The sequence below is a fragment of the Primulina huaijiensis genome, chromosome 13 (assembly GCF_012295235.1).
Source record: "Primulina huaijiensis isolate GDHJ02 chromosome 13, ASM1229523v2, whole genome shotgun sequence".
NCBI lineage: Eukaryota > Viridiplantae > Streptophyta > Magnoliopsida > Lamiales > Gesneriaceae > Primulina > Primulina huaijiensis.
Genome location: NC_133318.1, coordinates 9756455 through 9766581, shown reverse-complemented (window position 1 = coordinate 9766581; position 10127 = coordinate 9756455). Strand labels below are relative to the sequence as shown.

General features: G+C 33.1%; 1 pseudogene; it reads left to right on the top strand.

The window, feature by feature from the left end:
* The first annotated feature begins 3161 nt into the window (after positions 1 to 3161).
* LOC140991194 (uncharacterized) overlaps positions 3162 to 10127 on the top strand; it is a 15141-nt pseudogene continuing 8175 nt past the window's right edge.

Sequence of the window (10127 nt, the reverse complement as noted above, 5' to 3'; positions counted from 1 at the left end):
GTCTAGATCATGCCATGGTCAATCAAATGGCCACTGGAAAGGACAATGATAGCAAACGAAGCAAATCTCCCCACACGCGCAGATTTGTCTCTCTGATGCAAGTGTCGGGTAGTCCAGGGTGTTGTTTGGATTATGGCTGGCCTAGGGCCCTTAGCCATGGTTCAAACCATACTTTAGGGTGTTGGTAAGAGGCTCTGGTTGGTGTTTCAAGCCTCAATCGCCATTAGCCTCGAAAACGACGCAAGGAAACGAAAGCGCTGCTGCTGTATTTTTGGACAACAAGTTGGTGCTTCGGTTCAGAGGCTCGTTTGAGTTCTTGGATGGCTTTTAGCCTATGGCCTTGGACTGGACAGTACCTCATCATGTTAATAAGGTCATGTTTTTGGCCGTTGGTGATTCGGTTAAGGTTAGAGGTCGTACGAGAATTTACGGTGCAATGTGCCAAAGTGACTCTCGAAAGAGCGTTTCATGTTTTATCCTCCATTCCACAAAATTTCGAGTACTGTGATTTTAGGAACATTATTTCATCATTTTAGGTGTATTTTAATCATGACTAAATGATGGTTCGGTGTTGGTTTGGGTTGACTCGGAGTCATGATTAAATACTAAGTTAGTAGGCGTAATTGTCTCGTTTTTGGATTCAATTACAAAGTTTGGTCAAGTGAATCATTTGCATATTTTTCATGACATAATTAGGTCGCAGCGAGCCTGGGAACGGTCCAACCCTTACGGTAAAATTAATATAAGATATTTAATTACGTTATTTAATTATATTACGTGCAAAAATGTAAAACATCCATTTTTGAGATTTATGTGATATTGCTTGGGGCCACTTCGCTGTTATTATTACTTCACCAGGTGGTCACTTACCGGTTCAGTTCAGTTCATCCCGGTGGCTACCTATCGGTCACACCCAGTATACTGTGGCATTAGTCTGATCAGACGTACATTATTTCACCCGGTCGTCAGTTACCGGTCAGTTCAGTTCAGTGCAGTTCAAGGGGCCACTTGCGTATAACATAATCTCAACAGAAAATTATTACACGTTATTTTATGACAGTGCTCTACGGAGCAAACATTTCACTTACTACTTTCAGTTCAGTTCAGTTCAATTTAGTTATGCACGTAATATTAATTATTCATGATGCAATTTTCAGTTCAGTTATGCACATATTACATTTACTCATGACATGATATTTTCACTTTGCATGCGATTTTATTATTATTACTTGTTATTTACGATATATGCATGCTGAGTCTTTAGACTCACTAGACTTGATTGTTGTAGGTACTGATGAGGTCAGGACCGAGGGCGGGGACCAGTGAGTTATCGATGGTCGCCAGTAGTGGAACCCGAGGACCTCAATTTCAACATTTACCATTTTCATTGCTCAAATATTTTCATCGTTGTTGGATTATTTTAAATTTTTATCTTGCAAACAAATATTTACTTCCGCTGCTATTTTGAACATTAAACTTTATCTATCAGTTTATTTATGAATGAGGCATTTTAATTAATTAAAGAGAAAATTTTAAATTTTTTCGCAAATTTTCAAGCACGAATTTAGAGGCCACTACAGGTGGTATCAGAGCCTTTGTTTGATAAATATAAAAATTGTACATTAATTAAATGTTTTATAATATAAATTTATAGTTTTTTTTTTAATAAATGTTTAAATATTTTATGTTTTATAACAAATTGTATAAAAAAATAAGTTGTTGCGTAATTATAAGTTTTTACTATTTTTGCAGGTTCGATAAAACAAGAATAAACTTGGCGTTGAAAATGGGATTAAGATGATTCTTGGACCTGTAGAAGTTGATGATAATATCTACAATATTGGTGACAAACATGAGATAAAAATCTTCTCACAATTGGGATCAAATTAAGCAACAAACAAAGTTACCAAAGGAGTGGCAGTTTTACCATGCTCTAGTATTTTGACCATATCTCTCAAACTACTTGGTCAAATGGTTAAAATAAAATACCAAAATTCAACCAACTCAATTATCCATATATTTTATTTTATGTGGAGAAGCAAAATTGGATGGGAAGATTTTTAAAAGTGATGTGTAATAAAATATAATTTCTTGGAACACCAATGAAGACTTATGTGGTAAAAATAATATTTTATTTGTGGTTGTCTCCCCAAATTTGGCTCTAAATAGGGGTGCATTGTAATGAATTGAGATATCCCTCATTTTATGAACAAATCTTTAAGTTCATAATATTTCTCTCTTTATTTTTCTTTTATTTCAACATTTAAAAATAACTAGTATGTTAATTTCATATTCAAAGTTTTATACTTTGAATAATGAGTAGCTAACTTCCCAAGGTTGAGATGAAAAAGTGAAGCTCTTGGTATGATAATAAAGTTATTAAAAGGTTATAATCTATGTTTTATATTATTTAATCATTATTTATTGTTTATGTTATATTTATTTCTTTAACCATTTTTATACCCTACTTATAAGTGGGAGTTTTGATTTATTGTTGCTATATGTTACACTAAATTCTTAGTACCATTTAAATGTTTGTTTGGTTTTACCAACCATTTAAAGTGGGAACCTTGATTTAGTGTTTACAAATATATATAGCACAATAAATACTTGACAACATTTATAAGTTTTGATATATATTTTATACTTACAAGAAAATAGTATATAACATAATATAAATATGATTATTTAATATATTGGAACCATTTTATTAAGTGGATTTCAATAATGTTCATTAATGTTAACTTTATTAAAATATCAGGAGTGGATCCTCTAAGCTCAACCACTTAAATTAAAATTTGAACAATTAAAAATTACCATTTAAAGATTCAAACAATTAAAAGAAAAAAAAATCAAAAAGACATTGTATTGGACTTGTAATTACCGTAGCTTCCTTGTGGATACAATATCGGACTTACCGAATTATACTACTTGTGGACAACCTGCTATTGGGAGTGCAACAATCAAAGTCACAACAAGTTTTTGGCGCCGTTGTCGGGGAAGTATAATTTAATTTCAAGTCTATTTAATTTTCTTTCTTTGAATTTTTTATTGTTTTTCTGTGTTTTTCTTCTTTTTTTTTTTGCATTTGCATGAGCATTATTTGGTCACATATACTTAGTGGTCGACTCATTCGAAATAACCCTTTATTTTTACAAAACATGGCGGAAGAACCCATCCAGGAAAATGAAGATGAAATTCAATCTCAACATGATCATGATAGGCGAAGAACACTTAGAGATCACATGAATCCTACACGTACTAGTGCACCTTCATGTCTAGTTTTTCCCTCTGATGCATCTCATTTCAATTTTAAGCTTGGTATTATCCAACTTTTACCCAACTTTCATGGCTTAGATTCTGAAAATCCATACATGCATTTACGAGAATTTGAAGAAGTGTGCAACACATATAATGATCTAAATTGTAGCATGAACACCATTCGACTTAAGCTTTTTCCTTTTTCTTTAAAAGATAAAGCTAAAACTTGGCTACAAAATCTTAGATCGGGATCCATTCGAACTTGGGATGAATTGCAACAACAATTTTTGAAAAAGTTTTTTCCATCTCATAGAACAAATTCTTTCAAAAGGCAAATCATCACTTTCACTCAAAAACAAGGAGAAACTTTTTATCAGTGTTGGGATAGATATAAAGAATTGCTTAATCTTTGTCCACATCATGGTTTTGAAATTTGGAGAGTTGTTTCTCAATTTTATGAAGGCTTAACACCTAAAGATAGGCAAATGGTTGAATTTATGTGTAATGGAACATTTGAAGATAAAGATCCAAACGAGGCAATTGAGTAGCTCGATTCATTAGCTGAAAATGCTCAAAATTGGGATACTATAGGTACAATCGAACCATCAAACAAGATTCAATCTCCCACATCTGGTGGAGGTATGTATACCCTCAAAGATGAACATGATCTGCAAGCTAGATTTACATCTTTGGCAAGAAAAGTTGAAGCACTTGAATTGAAAAAGAATGATCAATTAAAATCTGTTCAAGAAATTGCGTGTCACATCTGTGATACAAGTGATCATTCTACAAAAGATTGTCCCACTTTGCCCTCTTTTAAAGAATGTCTCCATGAACAAGCCAATGTTTTGAACAATTTCAAAATGCCAAATTTTGAACTATTTTCTCAAAATTACATTCCAGGTTGGCGAAATCATCCAAATTTTAGTTGGAGGAATGATAATGCTGCACAATTTTCACAACCACATTTCCAAAATAAACAAAATTTTCAAAATTTTGCACCTTATGTTCCTCCACCTAAAAGGAACTTGGAAGATATATTGAATTCTTTCATTGCAAAGCAAGAGTCTATCAATACTCAAACGACTCAAACCATGACAGATTTGAAAGATACTCTTGCTAAATTTTCATTTGCACTTAATGTTCATGAAAAAGGTACGTTTCCTTCACAACCACAGCCTAATCCCAAGGATCATCATTCAAAAACCGTAACTTCTGGAACTCAACAGATAGATCAGGTAAAATCTGTTATTACACTTCGCAGTGGTAAGGTAGTGGAAAAATCCATTCTTGAACCTTGTGAAAATGATGATAAATCAACTCCAAAGGGTAAGGAAGTGGAACCCATAACTTGCGAAGAAGAGGATCAACAGATAGTGCCACCACCATTTCCTCATGCATTGAAAAATAAAAAAAATCAAATTTGAATTATGATATATATGATATTTTTAAACAAGTAAAAGTTAATATTACTTTATTAGATGCAATAAAGCAGGTACCATCATATGCCAAATTTTTGAAAGACTTGTACACCGTGAAAACAAAATTGAATGTGAAAAAGAAAGCATTTTTAGCCGAACAAGTAAGTGCAATTCTTCAAAATAATAATAATTTGAAATACAAACACCCTGGTTGTCCTACTATTTCACGTATTATTGGAGAACAAAAGATTAAAAAAGCTTTGCTTGATCTTGGAGCTAGTGTGAATTTACTTCCATATTCAGTTTATCAATAACTCAATCTAGGTGAGTTAAAACCTACTTCGGTAACAGTTTTACTTGCCGATAGATCTGTTAAAGTGCTAAGAGGTACGGTAGAAGACGTGTTGGTCCAAGTTGATAACTTTGTATATCCTGTCGATTTCATAGTTTTAGATACACAACCTATCGAAGCTTGTAATGCAATTCCTGTAATTTTGGGTCGTCCATTTTTAGCAACTTCTAATGCTCTTATAAATTGCAGGAATGAAATAATGAAGTTGTCATGTGGTAACATGACCTTGGAGTTTAATGTTTTTAATCTTTGTATGCAACCACATGACAAAGGAGATGAAAGTGAAGATGAAAATATTATTAAAAATCTTGTGGGAGAAAACATTCAAGAAGGGAGTACTCGTGACCAATTAGATATTTGTTCAATTGATACTGTTAAAAAATATTGAAATTGATCTTGATGATTTTATCAGGTATGACTCGTTACCTGGATTAGAGAAAGAATTTGAGGCAAAATATGAGAACAAAGATGAACCACCCATATTGGAGTTAAAACCTTTGCCAGAAGGATTGAAGTATGCATTTCTTGGAGAAGATGAAACATATCCGGTGGTAATTTCTTCCAAACTAGCAAGTGATCAAGAAGGTAAATTAGTTGATATGCTTAAAAGACATAAAAAAGCAATTGGTTGGACATTGAAAGATCTCAAGGGCATTAATCCACTAATTTGCACTCACAAAATTCATTTATAAGAAAATGCTAAAACATCTCAACAACCACAAAGGAGATTAAATCCGCACATGAAAGATGTTGTGAAAACTGAAGTTCTAAAACTACTTGATGTTGGAATTATCTATCCTATTTCTGATAGTAAGTGGGTAAGTCCAACACAAGTAATTCCAAAAAAATCTGGCATCACAGTGATAAAAAATGAAAAAGGTGAATTGTTAACAAGTCGAGTCCCATCTAGTTGGCGTATGTGTATTGATTACAGAAAATTAAATGATGCCACTAGAAAAGATCATTTTCCATTACCATTTTTGGATCAAATTTTAGAAAGAGTGGCAGGTCATCCCTACTACTGTTTTCTTGATGGATATTCAGGTTATTATCAAATTCCCATTGCACTTGAAGATAAAAAAAAACTACATTCACATGTCCTTTTGGAACATTTGCATTCAGAAGGATGCCATTTGGTTTATGCAATGCCCCATCAACATTTCAAAGATGTATGCTAAGCATTTTTAGCGACATGATTGAAAATTGTTTGGAGATTTTCATGGATGATTTAACTATTTTTGGGAGTACATTTGATAATTGTCTTGAAAATTTAGAAAAAGTTTTAAAAAGATGTGAGGAAAAAGGTCTTATTTTAAATTGGGAAAAATGTCATTACATGATTGATTCTGGGATTGTTTTGGGACATATTGTGTCATCTCATGGAATTGAAGTTGATAACGCAAAAGTTGATGTCATTCTCAATTTACCCCCTCCAAAAACCATTAAAGAAATTCGTTCATTTTTGGGACATGCTGGATTTTATAGGAGGTTTATAAAGGACTTTAGTTTAATCTCTAAACCCATTTGTAACCTCTTAAAAAAAGATATTGTATTTGAGTGGACTCAAGAATGCCAAAATGCTTTTGATAAAGTCATTCGAAATTTAACATCAGCTCCTATCATGCAACCTCCTGATTGGTCTTTACCATTTGAATTCATGTGCGATGCGAGTGATTATGCAGTCGGTGCAGTATTGGGTCAAAGAAGAAACTGTAAGCCTTATGTGATATATTATGCAAGTAGAACTTTAAACAATGCTCAAATGAATTATTCCACAACTGAAAAAGAACTACTTGTTGTAATATTTGCATTAGATAAATTTCGTTCTTATTTGATTGGATCAACGACTATTTTGTTTACTGATCATTCTGCTATTAGATATTTGTTGACCAAACAGGATGCAAAGCCACGACTGATACGATTGATTTTGTTGCTCCAAGAATTTGACATTGTGATCAAAGATAAAAAAGGAACCGAGAATGTCGTAGCCGATCATTTATCGAGACTAGTAACAGGATCATCTTGTGAAATGACACCAATTAACGATAATTTTCCTGATGAACATCTATTTTCAGTTACTACTACACCTTGGTTTGCTAACATAGTAAATTTTCTTGTGACAGGAAAAATGCCACCGCAATGGAGTTCTCAAGATAAAAGAAAATTTTTGAATGAGGTAAAAAACTTTTATTGGGATGATCCGTATCTGTTCAAGTATTGTCCGGATCAAATTTTTCGACGTTGCATACCCGACAATGAGGTAAGTAGTGTCATTAAATTTTGTCATTCAGAAGCATGCGGAGGACATTTTTCTTCAAAGAAAACAGCTGCAAAAATCTTGCAGTGTGGATTTTATTGGCCCACTTTGTTTAAAGACACCCACGAAATCTGCAAGATCTGTGAAAATTGTCAAAAATTGGGTGCGATTTCAAAAAGAAACATGATGCCTTTGAATCCTATTATTGAAATTGAAATCTTTGATTGTTGGGGAATAGATTTTATGGGACCTTTTCCACCGTCGTTTGGATACTTGTATATTTTAGTTGCAGTTGATTATGTTTCCAAATGGATAGAGGCAATTCCATGTCGAACAAATGATCATAAAATCGTCATCAAATTTTTAAAAGAAAATATTTTTAGTAGATTTGGAATTCCTCGAGCCATGATAAGTGATGGGGGAACTCACTTTGTTAATAAACCATTTGCTTCATTAATGAAAAAATATGGTATTACTCACAAAGTAACTACTCCTTATCATCCTCAAACAAATGGACAAGTTGAATTAGCTAATAGGGAGATAAAGCAAATTTTGGAAAAAACTGTTAACTCAAATAGAAAAGATTGGTCTCTGCGACTTAATGATGCACTTTGGGCATATCGAACAGCTTTTAAAACATCATTGAATATGTCTCCCTATAGGTTGGTTTACGGAAAACATTGTCATTTGCCTGTGGAATTGGAACATAAAGCTTATTGGGCGATCAAAACTTTAAATTCAAGCATGGATGATGCCAACAAATTGCGTAAATTGCAACTTAATGAACTTGATGAACTCAGAAATGACGCGTATGAGAATTCAAGGATTTATAAAGCAAAAATCAAATCATTTCATGATAAAACAATTCTTAGAAAATCTTTTGAGATTGGTAAAAAAGTTTTGCTTTATAATTCTCGACTTCACATATTCCCAGGAAAATTACGATCAAGATGGACAGGCCCATATGTTGTAAAGCATGTGTATACTTATGGAGCTGTGGATATTGAAAATCCTAAAAATGGTGATGTTTTTAAAGTAAATGGACAAAGGCTTAAACCATTTTTAGAAAATGAAATTTTTCAAGAAGAGTTTATTTCCCTTTCCGATCCTTGATTTTTTTTGTGTTGCATTTAATTTTGTTTGTTTTTATTTCAGGTTTCCTTAATCTTTTTATTTTCCCGGTTAAATGGCGGATAACGGTACTCCGTGACTCTCATAGTCGGTTTAATCAGTTTCCCATAATTGCTGATACAAAAAAAAAAAAAAATCATTTCTTTTCTTTTCAAAATGGTTGAAATTCTCTCAAAAATTTGTAAATATTTTCCCTCTGTTTCTGAAAATGTTCTAAGAAAAATTTATGCAGGTAGGTGTGAAAGATTGAGATTGTTAATGCGAAAAAGAATTCCAGAAGATATTCGTCTTGTAATAGAAGCTAAGGTCCGATTAGGAGGAGAAGTTCAACAGTCATTACTCATTCGGTATATGCCAGGATTAGGAAAAAGTACTTATGCGAAAAAACGAAGGGCCAAAAGTTTAGGGGTTTGTCATAAATGTGCAAGATGGACTTGTGACAAATGATGCAAATCTTTGGGATATGTTTTCAATAACAGAGAAGATAAAATTGGTTTCATTAAGAATGGGCTGAGTAAGGAGTCTTTAGATAACATCTTATTGACTCTTGTGATGCATTCTAGTGGACACGTGCATATTGAACTTCTCCGTTTATGGAAACAATTCCAAGACGAGCGGCATTTTAATAGTCTTGGGAATCCGACTAAAAAAGACCCTGTTTGCCAATTTATAAGAAAATTGGATGGGAAGCATATCCTCGACTCATATAAGGCGTTGAAGCCGTTTCTGGACGTAAAACCAGAGGAAAATTGTGAGCCACAATCACACTACTGTTTATATGCATGTGTTTTATTATTGTTTTTACTTTTTATTCTGTTTACAACTGTGACCCATAGTTTTGTCATGATAACATATAACCCCTATAAAATTTCTCATCTTTCTCTCCATTTTCGCATACCAAAAAGAAAGTAAAAACATGGCTGGATGGATCTTCTGCACAAACATTGAAAAATATTTGTGTATTTTGTGGGTCGAGTCCTGGAAAAAATGAAGTGTTTGTAGAAGCAGCAAATAATCTTGAAAAGATATTGGCTGAGAGAAAAATTCACTTGGTATATGGGGTAGGTAATATAGGGTTAATGAGATCTGTTTCAACATCTGCACATCTTGGAGGTAGTCAGGTTTTGGGTATTATTCCTACAGCTTTAGCTGAAGGAAATATTACAGGTGTTACGATTGGGGAGGAATTAAAAGTTTCTTCAATGTATGAAAGAATCACCAAAATGATTGAAAATTCTGATGCTTTTATCGCATTACCAGGTGGTTTTGATACATTAGAAGAAATTTTTCACACTGTTTCTTGGACACAACTTAATATCCATAATAAACCTGTGAGCTTGTTGAATATCAATAATTATTATGACAGTTTGTTGACATTTCTTGATAAAGTTGTGGAACAGAATTTCATTTCAGAAAATTCACGAAGGATGCTCATCTCTGCTTCGACTGCCGACCAATTAATTGATGATTTGGAAGCTTTTGTTCATAAACCTGATCCGATGATAGCAAAGATCAATTGGTCGCAATCAAGCAGTAAGAAAAGAAAGTTGGATCATTGATTCAAAAGTCGTGGATTGGTTTGCGTTTGTTTCAGTTTGTTATCTTCAATAAAATTCAAGGTGATATCTCTTTCATTATGTACTCTTTATTAATAGTTATTTTGACATTAGGGACAATGTCATATTCTGTTTGGGGGGAGAACAAA